This window comes from Protopterus annectens, chromosome 2.part0 (assembly GCF_019279795.1).
Source record: "Protopterus annectens isolate FY-2018-M chromosome 2.part0, PAN1.0, whole genome shotgun sequence".
Taxonomy (NCBI): Eukaryota; Metazoa; Chordata; order Ceratodontiformes; family Protopteridae; genus Protopterus; species Protopterus annectens.
In genome coordinates, this window is record NC_056728.1 from 1,338,318,663 (window position 1) to 1,338,339,768 (window position 21,106).

A 21,106-nucleotide genomic window follows, 5' to 3' on the forward strand; every position below is an offset into this window, starting at 1 on the left:
GGCACATGAAAATATTTGTTAGTTATTTTGCCTTAAATACTTGTCTTACATCAGAAGTTAAAATCTGAAATTGAAACAACTCATAGCAAGATTAAAAATGTGTTTTATTATATTTTCCCATATGTTCTATACAATCCTTAAATAGAACATTAATCTATATATTAGCTATATCCTTCTAAAGTTTTAAAGCACCAGAATCAGAACTGCACAATAACAGCTAAAAACCGCTGAATAAACTTACTTGAAAATCAACAAGTTCTTTATATGCAAATAGTTAATTAATAATCTAAAAAATAAAATAATATGCTTGAAGTAATGTTTTAAACACTGTTTTCAAATGCAGCACACCAGTAAATCAGCTATAAATCATGACTAATATTCATGGTCTACATAATAAATCACATTTATTATTAATTACTTGGTAAGATATCAGAACAATAACTGCAACATGAAGAATTTTATGCAATTGTAAACTAACACCAAACAAATTAAAATTGTAAATCAACCAAGTTCTTTATAAATAACTAATTCAAAACCCAAAATATTTAGTTTAACAGAAAAAGCAGAAAGCAACAAGCAAACATAATTCATTTAAATCTGAATGACATGCTATTTCACAACTCCATCATTTTCATATAGCATATCTTTCTCCTGACATTGTATAATGCAGAAATAAGGAAACCAGCAGGACAGAAAGTTAGAATGTTTAAAAAGATACAGGTTACTTTGGTATTACATCAAAGAAAACATTGCTGTGCAAGAGATTCAAGCCTGACATGTCGAGTGAAGTATCTTTGCCCTTCAGCACCAAGTGTTCAGAGAAGATTGTGCCCTCTGTCACGGAGTATAAGCTCAGCAAAAATGCATCCACTACTAGCTTACTTCTCATACAGGGAATGCTGAAGAGATAGATGGTAGCTTAGCAGTTCACTTAAATCATGAGAACCATGGAGGAATGATGTAAATGAGCTATGCTGGGATAACATGGTCGACAGACCATGATGCTTTGCCAGAGATGGCCTGCACCTGTCACCCCTGGGATTCCGGATACTGGCTAAGGTTCTGGCCGCCCCTATAGTGCCTTTTTTAGGCAAGGTTCAAATGACAAATTCACCACTGTAACAGGAACAGGCAAGCAAAAATTGAGGGTGATGCTACTCAATGCCAGAAGTCTAAATCTCAAAATGCACTCACTCGAGGCACTCCTTAAAATGGAGAACATCGATATCTGTGCAGTGACTGAGACCTGGTTCAAGGCTCCAGAGAGCAGCCCTGCACTACCAGGCTATAACTCATACCACACTTTTCGGCCATGTAACCTGGACCGGAACACCAAAGCCGGAGGTGTATCCATATTCATTAAGGATATCCACACCTCCAGGCTAGTCGCTCAGCATAATGCAGCCGAGGTTATCCAAGTGCAATTAACTCTGGGCAAAACTGCAATCCAAATTGTAGCTTGCTACAGATCACCCACCGTGCCCCAGGATTCCCACTCCTCTTTTCTTGATGTACTGGAAAATATTAGGGTTCAACCAAACACCCTAATAATGGGTGATTTCAACTACCCCACCATTAACTGGGAAAACTACTCATGTACCAGTTCCTTTGCTCAACGCTTTCTGGAATTCATAAACTCCAATGCCCTGGATCAACTTATCCACACCTCCACCAGGGGCAACAATATCCTAGATCTAGTCATTACCAATATGAGTGACCGGTGTTCCACACTTGAAGTCAATGCCTCATTGGTCCGATCTGACCATAAGCTAATTACCCTAGATATCCACATCCTGCCTCCACCCCCCATTAAGGAAACCATGGTAAAAAATTTCTCCAAAGCCAAATTCATGCTTCTTAAGACAGAAGTGGTGAACTTCATGATACCCATGCAGATGGACAATACAGTTACGACTACTGAATCCTACACAGTTGCACTTTATAAGCACTTACATGAGTGCATGGATCGTGCTATCCCAAACAGAACCAAGACACTATCCTCCAAAAAAAGGAAGCCAATCTGGTGGTCCCCTGCCATAAACAAACTGTACAACAGAGGGAAGAAACTCTTGCAAAAGAGAATAAAATCCCACAAGTGGAGGAGCTCCCTGGTCAGCCTCAGTAAGAAGCTGCGATCCCTGATAAAATCTTCCAAAGCTAGTTATGAAAACAAAATCGCCACTGATTCTAAAGACAACCACAAAGCATTCTATAGCTATGTCAAGAATCTGAATGGCAACACTCAGATCTGCTCTGAGTTACAGCACAATGGCACTAAATATACAGACCCAACTGATATTGCCAACATCCTGGCAGATAGGTTCAGTAATAACTTTACCCACTCTCACCCCCTAAAGAGCCCATATCTATACCGGAAGAATGCAAAGTTCCTGTAATCACTGCTGCACAGGTAAAAACCACACTCTCCAAAGCCAAGTACACAGCATCCATGGGACCAGACAACATCCTAGGCTGCGTTCTACATAACTACAGAAGAAACTGGCACCCCACCTAAGTACCATGTTCAGTCATAGCCTCACCTCAGGCTTTGTGCCTGCTGAATGGCGCACAGCAATGGTTATCCCACTCCACAAGGGGGGAGCCACCACGGACACCTGGGAACTACCGCCCCATTAGCCTGACAAGCCTGGTCTGCAAGGCCATGGAATGTATCATCATGGAACTTATAAACGAAGACATTGGTAATTTCCAAACTTTGGATCCCACCGAGTTCGGGTTTGTAAAAGGCAGATCATGTTTCCTAAACCTGATAGACTTCTTTGAAGCAGTCACCAAAGCCGTAGACAAGGGTAAGGTGGTTCACACAGTCTATCTAGATCTTGCCAAGGCTTTTGACACCATCCCCCACTCTGGAATTATAGATAAACTCACTAAACTAGGTATAAATCCCTATGTCACAAGATGGATTGCCAACTGGCTCACTGACAGAACCCACACTATGAAAGTAGCAGACTCCAAATCCAACTTCAGACCAGTGACAAGTGGAGTACCACAGGGTTCAGTCCTGGGTCCTCTCCTGTTTGGTACCTACTTCTCTGAAGTACAGGCTAACACAGAAGGTCTTTGGCTAAAGAAGTTCGCAGATGACTGCAAAATAGGAGCCATAATCGAAACTCCTAACGATGTGGACATCCTACAAAAGGGCCTCACTGAGACAGATGCCTGGTGTCAAAGCCATGGCCTCAAGCTCAATGCCAAAAAGTGCACTCTCATCCCCTTTGGTAAAAACTCTGTACCCATGAACTACAACATAGGCGGTAGTATACTTAACACTGAAAGTGTGATAAGAGACCTTGGGACACAGGTGGACAGTAGTCTCTCCTTTGATAAACACATCGCCACAGTAGTCAGGAAATCCTTCTATGTGGCACATCTCATCACAAAAGGTTTCTCATCCAGAAATAAAGAGGTCATTGTTCCCCTATACTCATCACTCATTAGACCCATTATAGAGTACAATGCCCCTTTTGGTATGTACCTCACAAGACATCTACAACAACTGGAAAGGCTGCAGAAATACCTCACAAAGAGGATTACTGGCCTCAAACAGATGCCCTACGCAGACCGTCTCAAAAAACTCCAGCTTTACTCCGTCACATATCGCCTACTCAGAGGTGATCTCTGTCTAACATACAAAACTATGTCAAACCCAGAGCTGTTGGACATGCTCTACTTAAAGAAATCCCAATCCTTCCAAGCTACATGCTCTAGGGACCTAAACCTTGTCATCACAATAAACAAAATATGCCGGAGGGATAGATTCCTGTCCCAGAGACTTCCCATACTCTGGAATAAACTATCTATCTATATCAAACAAAGCTCCTCATTAGCACTCTTCAAGAAAAATCTTGATGATTGGATGGGAAATAGGAAATTCACCTCGGGGATCACCTCTGTGGCTCTGCTCGACAGTGGCACAAGAAAATGATTTTCTTGGGTGGCAAAAGCCAGGGTACCTTTTTGGCTGGGCTTGTATAGGCCCCAGGGCCGATAGCCTAGTACCTACCTATGAACCTATGAACCTATGATTTTTCCCACCACAAATTCTAGTAGTCCTGTGTCAGAGCCAGAAAAAAAAATTTTTTTTTGCCATGCAGGAAGTCTTTACGTGCTCTCAAAGTTTTGTCTGCTCCCTATTCAGAATTCCTTGTTTTCTCTTAAATTCTGTTAATGGATCCTGAGTTTGCATTTATATCTATTAAACCAGTATAACAGAAACTGGATGGGTAACCGGAAATTCATCCTGGGGGTTCCACCTGGGTCCTTCTTGGACAGGGGCAATAGGTGCTGATTTTAGTGTCTGCTTGAACCAGATGCCCTTGGGAACATGGAATGAACTTGGCTAGGTTTGTAAGGGCCCTGGGGCCATTATACTAGTAACCTCCTATGATCGTATGATCCTATGATCCTATGATGGCTTCCTTAACCCCTGAAACTTTTTGCCTCAATTACAACAAAGCAGAACAAGAGAAAAAGGGCTTATGCTCTCCCTTCTTCCATGTTGGATGAAGATGAGAATGATGAACCTTTAGGTTAATTCAGATCATGTTACATATCCCACTGGAGCTGATGTAGATTCTGGGGATGGAAATAGTCTTTCTCCAGGGGATATTTCTTTTGCTGATATCATGCTATGCAAAGGTTTTTAAATGGCCTATTAAGTATTTATTCTCTCTACATTTAGTTATGCTTAATACAGGAAATTGCTGTAGCCCAAAGCACAAACATTCATATTGATGCTTTTAAGACATTTTTTCAGAGCTTTCTTTGAAACCCAGTTCTTTAACAAAAGATACAAAAAACGTATTGAAGTTTAAGGGCCCAGGTGAAAAGTATTTATAAAATGCAAGAGGCTTACCTTTTGTTATAGATGTATGTACATCCTTATGGATCAAAGGAAAAACTGATTAGAGTGTTTTACATAATGATAAATATTTCAGCTCTCTGGACAGGTTTAAAAGAGAATGTGTTCATCTGTTACTTTAGCCATCAGGGCAGTTAACTATGATATACATATGGTTACTTAAGGGTATTCAGGATGTTTCTTTTAAGCAGGAAATGAAAAAGTTGTCTCACCGTGCAGACAACATAGGGTCATATATGAAGTGCTATTATAACACTGGATGTTAGCAGTGGAGTGCTTGCCCTAGACATACCTGCACATGCATTTGCCTGCTATATGCCCTTCTGTTTGGTCATCCCTCAGTAAAAATGTTAAAACAACAGTAGAACATCAAAACAACCTTTTCAGTTCCAAGTCTCTAGAAATTAGCTGTCCGAGTCTTAAACCTTCTACAGAAAGCAAATAAGAGAACAGTAGTATTAGAAGAAATAATTGATTCCAGTTTAAACAGTAATAGCACCAACAGTAAACTTTACCACAAGAAAAGCAACGTTCATGTGACGTCCATGTAATGAGGAGAATAGTAGATCAGTGGTGAAGATGTCTCTAAATTGACAGCCTGTGGTTCAATCCTAACCTCTCATGATTATTGGTGTAGTTTCATATGTGTGCATTATACTCTGTAGATGCACATTGCTTTGCATATTCAGGATATGTACCTTCCTTACCACAGCCTTGTCATTGCACAACAATTTCTGCTTTGTTCTTACTCTTCTGCAGTGCAGCCTAGTAATATTTAATTGTAGCTTCCTCAGTTTAAGTTGTTACTAGTGATTGATATTGCCTTCTTAATCTTCATATAACTTATCCAGTCTCAACCAATTACCAAGGAATGTCCCCAACTATGGAAGGGTTGGTTCAGATGGTCTGTTTTCAATGTTTTTAGTTAAATACTTTATCGCCATTTTACTGCAGAGTACAAATACCCTCTCTCTCTCTCTGTTTACTGACACATTTCTGGAACTCTGGGAAATTGTCTGTGTCATCCCCCTCCCAAATAAAGTTCTAATTCCAGACGTGGCTCATTCAAACCTATTGAAATTTTGTCACCATTTGTCAACATTCTAGAAATTTCATCAGCTTCTCAACTGTAAGAAAATAGTGATATATTCAAACTCCTCTGAAATCATCACCGTGGTTTTAATAAAGGTCGTGGCATAATCACCATTAGTTTCTCTCTGACAGGTACAATATGTTGCTCAATTAATGCAGGAAATCTTACACCAGGCATGGACCTCTCCAAAGCATGTTACCTTGCAGAATGTTGGCATATTATCACTGAGCTCTCCTCTATGGCCTTAACTCAATCTTTGTACAAATGTTTGTATTAATTATCTTAAAGACAAATTCTTTAATATAGGTATCTGCCATAGCCAATCCCCACACTACTCAGTTGTATCTGGTGTCCCCCAAGGCTCTGTCTTTAGGCCACTCTTATTTTTTGTTGATCCATGCATTTAAAACTAACAGTATCCTACTGCATGCTAATAACATTGTTCTAAGGAAATATGACAGCTCACCTGCAAACATTTTCAACACATTTAACATTACTCTGGCTAACTTATGTAAAGGTCTCAAGGTAAACCTTAATAAAACTAGTGCTATGGTGTTCAACACTTATAAGTGCTTTAATTCATCAACATCTCCCAGAAAACTCTGGACTCTATTAAATATCTTGCGGTCTGGCTAAACCCATCACTGACTTTCCTCACAAACATGTACAGTTTTGATAATAAAGCCATGCCAATGCTCTATGGATGCTATACAGTTTCTATAGGACAGCTATCAGCAAAGAATTGCTACTGTCTGTACTACAATACTCCCTTTCCAAAATCAGTTCAACCTCTACGTTTGCTAAAAATAGTCAGAAACTACTAGTAAGTCATTACTCCATCTGTCACTATGGAGGGAAAAGCTACACCCCTGCAGAGCAATCAAAAAAGCTGCCTGGTATCCACTTACCATTAGAATTACTTAGTCACACTCATTTTAAAGGATCTCCTAATGGATCAAGGTAAGATATTAGGTGCCTTACTGTCTGTTAACTTATTAAGGCCAACCAACAATCAGGTAATTAAAAGAGACATGCCTGACTGCTGGGAGGCTGGACCTCATTTGCCTGGAGCTCTGAGCCTAAAGAAAATTAAATGTGAGAAAATCTTTTCAAGTGAAAAAAAATAAGAAGCCTTTTGCTATTCTTTTTCAGCTAAAGTAATTTTCTTAACTTTAATGTGGGTTTTTGCATTTCTTTTTCAGCTGAAATGATTTTCTCACATTTAATGTTCCTAATCACAACCATGAGTATTGTTTATTCAGCACTGCAATTAAGCTACAGCAAAACAAAATCCAAATGCTATGTGTAATCTTTGTTCAGATTCTATCAGCTTGAATGGGGCAAGTCAGCATATACAGACATGCACGCACACACACTTACACACACACACACACACACACACACACACACACACACACACACACACACACACACACACACACACAAAACCTCAGTCTCACACACACACACACACACACACACACACACACACACACACACACACACACACACACACACACACACACACACACTCACAAACACACGCATACACACGCATGTGCGCAAACACATACACACACACGCGCGCACACACATGCGCGCACACACACACACACACACACACACACACACACACACACACACACACACACACACACACACACACAGCCAGCACGGCAGGAGTGATTACACCACAGCATAATCAGAATTATCCAAGTCAGCTCATCTGACTCCATTGATCCCACTCTTCTCACACTCGTTAGCTCCCTTGTTCAGGCTAACAGAGCTCCCATCCAGGACCATGCTTCTGGAACTCCCTTTCAAGTACCTCACATCTTCATACATTACTAAAAGCTCAAATCCTACCTGCAACATCAGCCTGTATAGAGATGGTCTAGCTCTGTAACCTAGCCTCTATTCTTTGCTCTCTGTCTCTCCTTTCCCTGTGTTGCTTTACTTCACTTGTATTACCTTCCCCTAATGTAAGTCTGAACTCAACAGTATAAGATGTATGTAAATAGTTGTGATAAGTTCTAGCATCATACTGTGTGTTATACTGAGCATTACTAATACTAAGTACATTGTTCTTTCGAGCATCTGCCAAGTAACTATATGCTCTGGTTGTGATTTTGGAGATGTAGAAGGGTGGCAAGTATTCTGGAAGATTTGGGTGACTTTGGAAGAGGATGCAATATTCTGCCACATGAGAAGACTGGAAAATCCCTTGAGAAAATCAGCAGGTGAAGGGTTTCCAGTTGAGTACTGGATGTGGCCAAGACAGCAAAGCTGTTTGGCTGGATTTCTACCCGGGATGTTATTTACCTCTCCCCAGAACTGTTCAGGTAAGTGATGAAGACAGTCTATGTGAAAAGAACACTGACAGCTGGAGGAAGAATGCAGTCATCCCACTAATTATAGTAAAGACTGGGTGGGCTAAAGGGTAGAGCAAAAATATAAAATATGACAGACATTTACATGATGGGATTTCCAGAATCCTAAGGTATACATGGCACCAGTATCTTACTGTGCCAATGGAAGGTCAAGCAATGTGGATACTATCCCAGTCACATGGCTACTAAAACAGTGGTAGATGGCATGGACTGTATCAGCACTCCATACTATACAGATCTTGTAAATACTAGACAACAGTGGGACTTGCTTATGTTCAGTTCTTGCATGACTAAGATGAAATATATAGCCTGAAAGTTTTCTTTATTTTGTATACATTAAACCTATACCACAGCACTCCACAATATCAAAATAATAATTCATTGTATGGGATTGGTTTCCTTGTAGAATTTGTTCCTGCCTGGCTAGACTGTTTGATCATTTGGGCTTCACTCTAATGACCAAACACCTTGCCAGTTACAAATAAGGCCAGCCGTAACCTCAGCCGCTGCTATGGACTATTACTATAATAACTGCTTTTCTCATCAAAAAAATCGGTTCATTGAGTTCCAGTCCAAATGCAGTTAACACTTCTGATAAGAAAATGGTAAATTTAATCGGGGATCCAACTCATCTACTTAAATGCAAATTATTTTACTAATTTGTGATGTTTAGGCTCATGAGACATGACTGCCCACTAGTCACATGAAATGAAAATCCAGTGGTTACATGCGTAATAGTCACATAACCTGAGTAGACCTGAGCCAGTTGTCATATGACTGTAGTGTCCTGGAACCACCCCTGCTCTGCCCAAGGCTTAATCTGGCCCTGTCTCCAGGTGATTAGCTTTCCTAGGGAAGTAAATGCTCTCGCAGACAATATTAGCAGACATGTTTCATTATCTCGCAAATGTCAACTGAAAAAAAAAAAACACTTTCTTGACTATGACAGAAATGTGGGCCCAGCCAAGCAGGACCTATTCACTTCCGTTCAGTATTACCAACTTCCAGTATTCTGTTCCAGTCTTACTCAAGTACAAGTAATAGTGACCAATTCCTTCTCTGTCATTTGGAGTGAAGTCCTAGTATATACTTTTCCACCAGCCCTCTTTCCATGGCACTGTTGAAAGCAAAAGATAGAAGGCAGGTTGGATTTTTATATCTCTAAACTGACCCAAACAACCTTGATTCAGATTTGTAATCCAAGTATTGGGTTTCCCTTCAGTAACCTTGTTGTTGCACAATGGGCATTTGTTTCAACAATAAGGCAGAGTTCTGCATATAAATATTTATTTATTCAAGTTTGTTAACTGGGGGAATAGGCTGATCCACAAGCCCTTTTCAGCTATTTTCTGTTCCTGCAGACAATAACAAAGATACAAAACAGTAGAGTTAGGCAAACATAAAGTTAAACTACTAGAATATACTAAATAAAATTGTAACATATAAAAGAAAATTAACGAAGTAGCATATATAAACTAAGATATACAAACATAAAAGAGCAGGCATAAGATACATCATATGTGGCATAGTGAAATTAAATTGAAAGTCATTACTTTGACAACATTATGATGTTATTGGGTTGATGCCTGTTGGAGAGAGAAATGCTACATACTAAGAAAGCAGCACAGAAAATGAGTTAAGAAAGCCCTGGAAGTGAGTATATGTGTCAGTCATGATCTACAAACAAATTACCCATGGCTGGTGTGCTTTGGTCATGAGGGCAAAATCTGAGTAGCCAAATAATGTCAGAGAAATAAACCTGCATTACCCATACCCAGACATGATATATTACTGATATGCATATGGTACTATTAAAAAAGAAATAATGGGTACACAAATGCCAGGTATATTCAAACTATTCATTTTTGTGTTTCCTTGCTAATCTCAGTTACTGGGAAGAAAAAGAAATATATTTTTCATATGTTTTATCATGAACTGAGAATAATTGCCTCGTAAATCATCTTAGTGCAACAGGTATGACTTTATTATTTTACCTGTTTTGTCAGCTTTTGTTTAATGTTATCTTCTATAATTTGTGAATTGGGCACCTTTGAACATCTAGTATTTTGTGCAATGCAGGTCTGGATTTATGCAACTTCTTAAGGGGTAACAGGTATAGGAGCAACCATTTTAGGGACAAATTCATCCTTTCATCATTGTGTGCAGTAAGTCATAAGATCATAGGATCATAGGTGGTTACTAGGCTAATGGCACTGTGCCCCTTACAAGCCTAGCCAAGAGTTTATCCCCGAAAAAGAAACATTATTCAGCACGTCACCCCTGTCAATGAGGGACAAATTTGTGGTTTTCCATGCACTCATCAATGTTGCGCTTGTTTGACATGTATGTGAAGTCACTTCCAGAGACAGGGCAGTCTCTGGGAGACAAACCTGTCTTTCCAGCAGGTTTTGTTGATGTCGCATATTAGATTTTGGCCTTTTGAGCAGGTAATGCGTGAGGAGTTAGACTTACGGATATGGATTATCTCTAGTAGGGCAGGGTCTGATATTGCCTTGTAGGCGAGACACAGATCACCTCCAAGCGATCTGTATGAAACCAAGTAGAGTGATAGTGATCTGAGCCTGCCACATAGGACAAGTGTTGGAGGACATGGATTCTCTTTGTGAGGTGTTTCTGTGGCCTTTCCAGTTGGTGCAGGTGTTGTGCAGGTGTTTGGAGAGGTACATACCAAATGGGGTGTTATACTCAATTACAGGCCTAGTGAGGGAGGAGTACAGAGAGATAATAACCTCCTTTTTTCTGGATGCATTCCCTTTACTTATTAAATGAACCAAGTAAAAGGCTTTTCTGACCACTGCCGCTACATGATGGTCGAATGTGAGATTGTTGTCAACCTGAGTACCCAGGTCTCTCACCGCAGGTTGTGTGCTAAGGGGATTGTCGTTGATGTGGTAATCAGCAGGGGCCATGTTTTTGCCAAATGGTATGATAATACATTTTTTTGCATTTAACTTAAGGCCATGACTTTGACACCATTCATTTGTTGCTGTAAAACCCTCTTGCAGTATGCTAACATCATTTGGGGAGTCAATGACAGCATCAAACTTACAGTCATCCGCAAAACTTGGTCAGCAGCAGACCCTTTGTCTTTGCCTAGACCTCTGAGAAGTAGATGCCAAACAATAGGGGTCCCAGAACAGATACCTGAGGAACACCACTAGTGACAGGTCTGCTATCGGAGGTGGTGGCATCTATTTTGACCTTGTGGGTCCTATTGGTGAGCCAGTTGGCCACCCACCTGAGGAGTTAGGGATTTACGCCAAGTTGAGTTAGCTTTTTGTTGATGCTCCAGTGGGGGATTGTGTCAACTGCCTTAGCTAAGTCAAAGTAAGCTGTATGTACTGACTTTCCCTCATCCAGAGCATTGGTGACAGTCTCAAAGAAGTCAACCAGATTCAACAGGCAAGATCTGCCCCTGACGAATCTGAACTGGGTGGGGTCAAGTGCTTGGAAATTGCCTATGTCTTTGTTTATGAGATCCATAATAATGCGCTCCATGGCTTTACAGATTAGACTTGTCAAGCTAATGGGGCGATAGTTTACCAGGTCAGTAGTGACACCATCTTTGTGCAAGGGGGTTACATTGGCAGTTCTCCACTCTTCTAGAATGAAGCCTGTAATTAGGCTGTGGTTAAATAGGGTGCTCAGTGGGAAGCTAGTTCTTGCAGGAGATGATGGAGAATATTAGAAAAAGGCTTATCAATTGCTGCAGCGATGAAATGTTAGAGGGTACTGAACTACGAATGTACTGTCTTCTTCTGTGTCTGTATTAGTTTTAATGAGAAGATGACATTTATTTTTGAATAATGCAGATGGAATAAAAATCACAAACACAGAATACCAATGTAGACAGTGTTGTAGCATAATATTATTGTTTCATTTCATAAAGAAATGCCATAATTTAATAATGCATTTGTATTATGAATAATGCCAAATCTCCACTTTTTTCCACCAGAGGCATTGTCTATTTTAAAGGAAGTTAATTTGCCAAATACTAAGCAATAAGAAAGGATAATTCACTAAACAGACCATATTTTTTCACTGATGGGAAAACAAAAGATAAGGACTTTCTGTTTGTTCATTTCCTCATGTTTTAGAATATTTAACATCTTTATTCAGTTCAGGCTTGGCTTATTCATCCATCAAGTTACACCTACTGTTTCAGTCCATATGTTTGACTTTTCAGGCACAGCAATGGAGTTTGTTATAAAACATTATTTTGAAGTGGGTGCTTTACCTAAGTCCTCCAAGACATCCAGCAGAAAATGGAAAGGATTTAAGCATTGTCAGTGAATGCTTCCTCCTTTTGAATTCACCTGACTTTCCCACAAGTTAGCAGTCATGTAAGCTAGAGGGATTTCTGAGCCACAAAGGCTAAAGTGTAAAGAGCCATGCAGTTTTCCTTTGGGACATGCTTATTAAGAACAAACCCAACCTTAATGTCAAAGGTTGATATTATCCTTTGGATGACACTCTGCACTAAGGCTCCGTCTTATTGAGCTGGTGGTAGCTCAGGTCAATGTAAAAGATCCCAAGACACCTATCAAAAAGAGTAAAGGAAGGTCCCTGATGCCCTGGCCGAATGTCCCCAGTAGTAGTAGTAGTAGAAATACCACCTCAGATCTCCCCTGAAAAGTAGCAACTAAGTCGGTCAGCATAGGATAAATGAAAACAAATAACTGAAGCAGTCTATTCACCCTCTTTTCTAAGCAAGCAAAGAAAGAGAAAAGAATATTTCATAGTGCGGGTGTACATAGGCTCTTCAGCTATTCCCCTAAAAGCACAAAACATATTAAGCTACTTAATCATCTGTCTGTTTCTTTAACAAAGAAAAACAGCTGCATCCAGACACCAACCAGATCTTAAATACTTATCTAATTATACAGTAGGGCAGAGTCTATCCCTGCAGTCTTTACTGAGAATGCATCTCATGAAAGTGTGAGACTAGCACTTGGACATCCTTCTACTCTTTGTTTAAACAGTACAAGTTAGGTGTCCAGTCTACAGGTAGTGCAGCTTTACTTCAGCATGTTTTAGACCAGGATTTGTCATATATTGAGGCTAGCCTGTTATTCATAGATTCATAGATTCATAGACTGTTACTAGGCTAACAACCCGGGGGGCTTTTCTAAGCCTAGACAACTTTTCCAGAAAGAATAATGATGTCCTGCATCCAAATAGGACATTGAGGGCTACGAATTTATAAGCTACCTCTGTCCATAAGGGACATGGGTGCCAGGCCTAGTGTAAATTTCCTATTTCCCATCCACTGGCCTAGGTTGTGGTTAAACTAGGTAATAGATGAATTCAGCTTCAAGTGGATAGGAACCCTGTTTCATAGGAGGGGCAGTCTCTGGGACACATATCTGTCTCTCCAGCATGCTCTGTTTAAGTCACAGACAAAATTCAAGTCCCTAGACAGTGTATTTCTGGTACTCTTTGACTTATGAATATGTAAGAGATTCTTAAGTGTGGGGTTTGCAGATGCCTTGTAAGCCAGGCGTAGATAACCACCCCTCAGCAATCTGTAGGAGACTGAGTAGAGGGAAAGGGCTTGAAGGCACTCTGCATAAGGCAGGTTTGTTATGCCTTGCATTCTTTTTGTAAGGAACTTTTTCGGTCGTTCTAGTTGCTACATATGCCTGGTTAGGTATATACCAAAGGGAGATTTGTACCTATGATTAGTCTGATAAGGGCTGAGTAAAGTGGGGTAATAATCTATTTGGACCTAGATGCAATGCCCTTACTTATAAGCTGCACAGCATAAAAGTATTTCCTCACCACTGTGGCCATGTGGCTGTTGAAGGTAAGGCTACTGGCTACGTGTGTACCCAGCTCCCTGACCACTGGGTCGATATTTGGAGGTGTATTATCAACATGGTAATTAGCCAGGATCATTGACTTCCCAAAGGGTACAATTATGCATTTCTTACCAATGAGATTAAGACTATGACTTAGCACCATCTGTTAGTTAGAGAGAGACCTTCTTGAAGAATGCCAGTATATGCAGGGGAATTGATGATAACCCCCAGCTTGCAATCATCTGCAAACTTAGTCAGCCATAAATCTTCAGCATTTACTTCCATTGCAGAGAAATAGATGTCAAAAAGGAGCGGGCTCAGTACTGAACTCTGAGGGACTCCGTTAGTGATGGGTCTCTTGGTGGAGGTGGCCTCACTTATTTTGACCTCCTGGGTTGTATCAGTGAGCCAGCTGGCAATACAACTGGTGATAAAAGGATTTATACCTAAATTATTGAGCATGTCTATAATGCCTAAGTGGAGTATTATATCAAAAGCCTTGGCCAGGTCAAGGTAAGCTGTATGCACAGTCTTATCTTCATCCAGTGCTTTGGTGACCCTCTCAAAAAAGTTCACCAGATTTAATAGGCATGACTTTCCTTTAACAAAGTTGAACTGTGATGGGTCCAGCATTTGCAGATTACCTATGTCCTCATTTATACTATCCATGATAATTCTTTCCATGGCCTAACGTGATGATGGTAAGACTTATGGGCCTTTAGTTACTCAGATCAGTGGTCAGACCTCCTTTGTGCAGGGGAATTACTATAGCCATCGTCCATTCTCTGAGCACAAAACCTGACTGAAGGCTCAAGTTGAAAAGTGATTCAAGTGGGCCAGAAAGGTCATGTTTCATGCTACTTATTAAACATCCCGGGATGTTATCAGGGCCCATTGATGCAGTGTTTCTAGCACTGGAATGTGTATTGATGACTTGTTCTCTAGTAATGGTTTGGGGAATTGTGTTATGTGGGATTTCTATTGGACTATCTGGGGGGAGTGGGGTAGAAATTGGAGCTGAACCCAAAAGCCAGATTGGCAATGGCCTCCAGTTCAGTGTGGGTCTTGCCATTTACAATAAGTTCTTTGTTATGTACTTCCTCTGAGGTTATGGACATAGCTGTAGAAAGCTTTGTGGTTGTCCTTTGCCTTAAGAGCTATTTTTTCTTCAAATTTGGCCTTTGAAGCATTAATTAACCCTCTTAGCTGCCTGCTTAGATTGGTCAGGGGCGCTTTTAGGATGTATAGCTTTGTTCCTCCTACACTCAGCCAAGATTGTTTTCTTTTGTTGTATAACCAATTGATATTGTGATTCCACCAGGGTGGCTTTTTTGTGTTTGTCTTATTCTTAATGCAAATAGGCACGGTTTACTCTATACAGCTATCAATACGGCTGTACAGAGATTTTGTGAATAGCACAGTGTATGCTATGGTGTTTACTGGGTTTGGGGGCACTTGGAATTTAACCAAGGTGTTGCTTAGTAGAGAGAGATGCTAACTTTGAAATAGTTCCTAAAGGTTTTTGGTTTTGCTGGATCTCCAAATTTAATTTTTATTCAAAGTAATACTGCCTCATGGACAGATCTGATGAGCTAATATATATTGCATTGGGTCAGAAACATCAGCTCCCCCCCCCCATGTTCATGAGCACAATGAGCACAAGGTCAAGGATGTTTGTACCCCTAGTAGGAGAATATCCCAACTGTTCCAGGATGTTGGTATTAACAACATTTACAAATCACTGGGCTTGTGTATTAGAAGTAGTGTAGGATTCCCAATCTATAGAGGGATAGTTGAGATCCCCCATAAATATTGTATTGGGTTGAATGGTGAGGGACTCTTGTACATTGAGAGAGGTAGTATGGGTTTCCTGGGGCATGGATGGGGGATCCATATGTTGCAAGGATATGTATAAGACCCTGTTTATGGTGAGTTGCACAAGTATGAGTTCCAGTGGGTCATACACTTTAACTAGTCTGGATATGACATTGCTTTTAATATAGACTGATGCTCCTCCATCTTTAGTTCCCTCCTGTGCAGTAGCTGGTCTAAAGGTGTAAAAGGCATTATAACCTTGCACTGCTGGGGTACTCTCAGCAACTTTAAACCATGTTTTTGTTACTACATAGATGTCTACACTCTCCATGGAAAGGAAGGCTTGCAGGGAATGGAGTTTCTTGTTAAGATTTCTAGCACTGAGCAGTACCACCTTTAGCTATAACTTCATAGGTCCACGTAAGTCTGTAGGTTTATCACTTTGGCATTGCCTAAGAATGGCACTATGAGGGTGGAAAAGGCCTCTGCCAATATCTGAAAGCCTAGAGGGGATAAATGCAGACCATCCATGGCAAAGCAGCGTGGTCTGTCAACCATGTCCTCCCAGGCCATCAAATATTGTACTCCCCCGGACTGACACCAGAAGCTAAGCCAGTTGTTAAAATCAATCATTTTCTGTTGGTAACGTGGCATCATCCTTGGAGAAGGTCAAATGCTGCTCAGTGCTAGGCTCATACCTGCCTGAGACACATAATTAATGAGCTTGATCATGTATCACTTCATATAGTCAAGGGAGGTACATTTCAGGTCATTAACACCCACATGGACTATGACAGAGTCCTACTGGTACCTGTGGTTCAATGACTTGAGTGCCTGTGTGACTTGATGGATCCTAATCCTGAGGGGGACATTGGTGTGCCTCACCATAGATAACAAATGATCAGGAAATGTGCCTGTGTGCTGATTTGCCTTAAGGGCTTAGCAGTGGAGGTACTGGATACAGTGTTACTATTTGTAGCTATGGGTGGTGTTTTAATGGAGTGTTTAAGTGATGGCTGAGGACCCTTTCTTTGACTGTACTGTGCAGCAGGTCTTAGCATTTTAGGAAGGTTACCTGTAAGTGCCTCAGCATAAGTAGTTTTATGTGTTGGGTCTTTACCCTGTGCAGTAGGCATGGTGCAAGTGTCACTGATAACCCCTATAGGATTAGTTTTGGTTGCTTGAGAAAGTTTTGCATCCAGTGTTAAAGTGTATTTACACTTCTCAGATACTGCATCCATTTTATTAAGAATAAGTGAGTTGCCAGGGTACATGAGGCAATTGTTACAATGCCTCAGAATACCCATCTCAACCAGACTGGCCACAGAGAGTCAGGAAGTGTATATCCATAGCTCCTGGTCTACTAGGGAGGAGTGAGGAAAACTTAAATACTGAACAAATCAATAAGACCAGGAACATCATGAGCAGCATTCAGCTGTGAGCAAACCAGATGCTCTAGTAGTTAAAAACATCTTTGTAGGCAGTAATGTCACATGAGTGTAGAGCACAAACCTCCATAATGCAAAATAACTAGTTTGGAGCCCAAGTACATAAACCAGAACAAAAACACTTATAATTACAGGTACAATAAGCTTTCACCAGGAATTCCCAGCTATGAGCTCCCACAAGAGTGTGGATCACAAACCTTCTTAATATAAAATAACGGGTTTGGGGACCGGATGCTTAAACCAGAACTAAGATACTTTTAGAATAACACAATAAGCCTTTACTAGTAATATCCAGCTCAGAAGGGTGTAGGCTATCCTCTCCTGCCACAAGAGCGCAGACCACAAATCTTCCTAATGTAAAATAACTGTTTTAGAGCCCAAGTGCTTAAATCAGAACAAAGACACTTAGAATAACAGGCAAATTAAGCCTTCACCAGCAATTCCCAGCTCAGAAGGGTGGAGTCTACCCTCTCCTCCCTCAAGAGTGTAGGCCACAAACCTTCTTAATGTAAAATAACTGGCTTGGTGCCCAAGAGCTTAAACCAAAAGTAACACGTTTTTAAAATAACAAACAAGCCTTCAACCAGCAATTCTTGACTCAGAAAGGTGTAAGCTACCTCTCCTGCCACAGGAGTGTAGATCATAAACCTTCTTTATTTAAGATAACTATTTTGAAGCCCAAGTACTTAATCAAAACTAAGAGGCTAAGAATAACAATTACAGTTTATCAGGATACCCGTACCCCCAGCCTGTCTCAATCCAGGTGTATCCCCATCTTATTGTGGTATAACGTACTATTGAGTACTGTCTATACGTCCCAGTTACACTTTATCCACCCTTTGTTTGTCTCTGTCTACCCAATGTCCCCTCCTTTAGTGAGTGGATATTTGTACTCTTTTGTGTTTATATGTCCCTGCTGACTACTCTTTCTCAACTTTCTTCCCCTTGGTTGTTTATCATTCTTCCCATTATCCCTTCTTTTTCCATATATATATATATATATATATATATATATATATATATATATATATATATATATATATATATATATATATATATATATATATATATATATAATGGGTGCCTATCTGTATAAAAAATGTGCTCTGCCTGCCCCCATCTGCTTTTCCTTTTTCTTCCCTACTGTGTGTACTTTAGCTTGCTATGTTTCTTATTTTTCTTACAGCTCTATACACCTTTTTCCTCCCTTTTTGTGGAATAAATTAGTACCAAGATAACTGGACACCATCCAGCAGGCTTTAACAGTGTGCTGCATGAAATTATAACAGTGCAGTGCTTAGAGACAGTCTGCCTTTCCACCTATCGACTAACACTACTTATAGCCATCTACTCTCATGAGTTTCACAATAGTCAGCTCATGGCCAGTCTCTTGCTCAGAAATTTACCTGTTGCTCTGCTCTGCTAGCTGGGTTGTGATGTTTCATCTTGGCTTTCCACATTAGACCACAGATAGCTGCTCAGACGCATGCTGTGCCACCATCTAGATACCTTTGTATAACCTCTACTGCAGTACCTGACATGCAGTGTATTCCTAAGAATTCCTGGCAAAGTGTGCTAATGTAAGCCCTCAACAACTACATTTTGCCCTTTCTCACTAAACCACACTGGCTATGAGCTGGGAAGGGAAGCTAATATTTTCTAGACTGAAACCAGGAGCAAAAAGAGGAGTCATGCATAACACACAAGACAACATTTGTCATAACCAGTGGCTCACAAGTAGTACATCACTTCACAATATATGGTAAGTGTTGTGGGAATTGAACAGAACAGCAGCCTAAGTAACATTTATAACTACAGCAACATGTAAGGTCAAACCCAGCAGAAATAAATCCTTACTGTTATTCTCAGGTAAGAGCATATGGTAACACAAAAACACATAACTGTCAAATACAACAGACAAGTTGTTCTCTGAACATTTATCACAGAAAACAAGGCACCATAGGATAACAATCAAATGCATGCTAACAACAGTACAGAAGCCTGAACTTTGCAACTGCAATACTATAAAATAAGAAGAAAATCAATATTTCCCATTTTGCTACCTACATTTTCAATGATTTCACAATCATCTCATAGACAAATATCCCAGTATATCGAGAAAAAATACAAAAACATAATTGATGGATTCATTTTCCGAACAAACTTAAACCAGTATTTTGGTCTCTGTTTTTGGATAATCCAGAAAAGTATTCTCACGTGTTTGGAAAATCTTTGGAAGAGGCCGATGTATTGTCACATGATGTCATGGGTTACCTGCACCATAGCCAAAAGCTACATTTCCAGTATACATCAGGAGTAAAGTATCATACTTCGACTGAAACAGAGAACACCCACAAGAGTATGTGCAATATCACAAATGTCATTTTAATAATACAAGATGCCACAAATACACAAAAACACAACAAAAGATCACATTTGATTTTAAAGCAGCATTCTCTCATCAAAGTAGTGATAAACCAATCAAAATTCTTTGGAATTGCAGCAAAGGGTTTTTCCACTGTGCATGCTAATTCTTCAGAGGAAAAGCAATCTTAATGGATCCCTGCAGAACATTGAATTCTGTCATGCATCAGTATACATTGTTGTACAAAAAGACTAAATGTGCATCCAAAATGACAGCATCCAGTAGCACTATTCTGTATAACTAACACTGCAACTTATGTATATGCATAATACCCATCACCATACCCCCCCCCCCCCGCCATGCACACTATATGAAAGACTTTCATCTAGATCTTTCTGTATCAGGATTTAGGAGTTAGGGCATATGTAAAAACGTTTATTCAAATTTCACAAACTAAAATATTAGCAATCTTGGTTTTGCAGTTTTAAAAACAAAACAGAGTCTTGTCCACACAACCTTTCCAGGTTACAGACTGTCTTATAAACAAAGTCCCAGTCTACAGGCCTTTCCCAGACTCTGCTTACAGCTGTGAAACAAATGCTTGCACTGGCTACACTCATGGCCCCAGCTGGAGTTCCTCCTGTGTCTTCATCTGCGAATAGCACCTTTAGAGAAGAATCAGTTTCTGCTTTACTGCCTTGGCTACTAACACAGCTCTATTGAGTGCTCTCTTTGCTTATATGTTGCTGTCCATCTAACTCAGTGGAAATGGATTTCACCCTCTCACTTTCTATTCCTTTTCTATCTTACCCCCTAACTACAAAGGGTATGCCAGAACAAAATTTATAATCAGTTTTATTTTTCTCAAATTCTTGCTGTCTATAGCCCAACTGCAATTAATTTATCCGGTTTACACCAGCAGAAATAGACTCAAAACTCTGTATTTTTCTGCTTATCTTACCTTCTGCACTCAGTTTGTTCTACAAGTTGTCATCCAAGTGCCTTTCTTTTTTATGTTTGTCTGAGAATCTGCACTAATTGTTCATGTAAGTCTCCTTCTGACTTCTGCTTTATATTGACTGTTTTTTGGGGGTTTTTTTCATTTTCTATGCTGATATCCCTTGCAGTTTTAGATTTCTGTTGTACTGTCACTAGGGCATGCTTTTGATAACAGACAGGATCCTTTTCACTGTCTAACCACAACCAGTTCTGATTAATTTTGTAGTTGCTATACCTACTCCCTTCTCCTGATTTTGATTCTGAATCTCTGTGTTAGGGACACTGTCTT